Source organism: Arachis duranensis, chromosome 9, assembly GCF_000817695.3.
Source record: "Arachis duranensis cultivar V14167 chromosome 9, aradu.V14167.gnm2.J7QH, whole genome shotgun sequence".
Taxonomy (NCBI): domain Eukaryota; kingdom Viridiplantae; phylum Streptophyta; class Magnoliopsida; order Fabales; family Fabaceae; genus Arachis; species Arachis duranensis.
In genome coordinates, this window is record NC_029780.3 from 103,025,466 (window position 1) to 103,025,827 (window position 362).

Consider the following 362-nt stretch of genomic DNA (forward strand, 5'->3'; position numbering starts at 1 on the left):
GTCTTCTTTTCTTTTTTTTATAACTCCAAAATTGCATCTATCATTACTGCCATCAAGCTCTAATTGGTTTCCAACAAAATTAATTTGCTAACTAATATAAGACACAAACACACCTTTCTCTTTTTGTTTTCTAATCAGTTCGGTCACAAGGAATGGAACTAATAAAAAAGATCATAAAATATTAAGGATGATTATTAGGTGTGATGGCTTGGTTAATCATGGGTTGGGTGTTCCGGCATTAAGCTGTTGAGTCAGCGATTCAGATAATTATAAAAATTAAATATATTAAAATATAAGTAATAATATATATAAATTATTAATATAAATGACATTAACAACATAACAATAAAAAGATATACGGT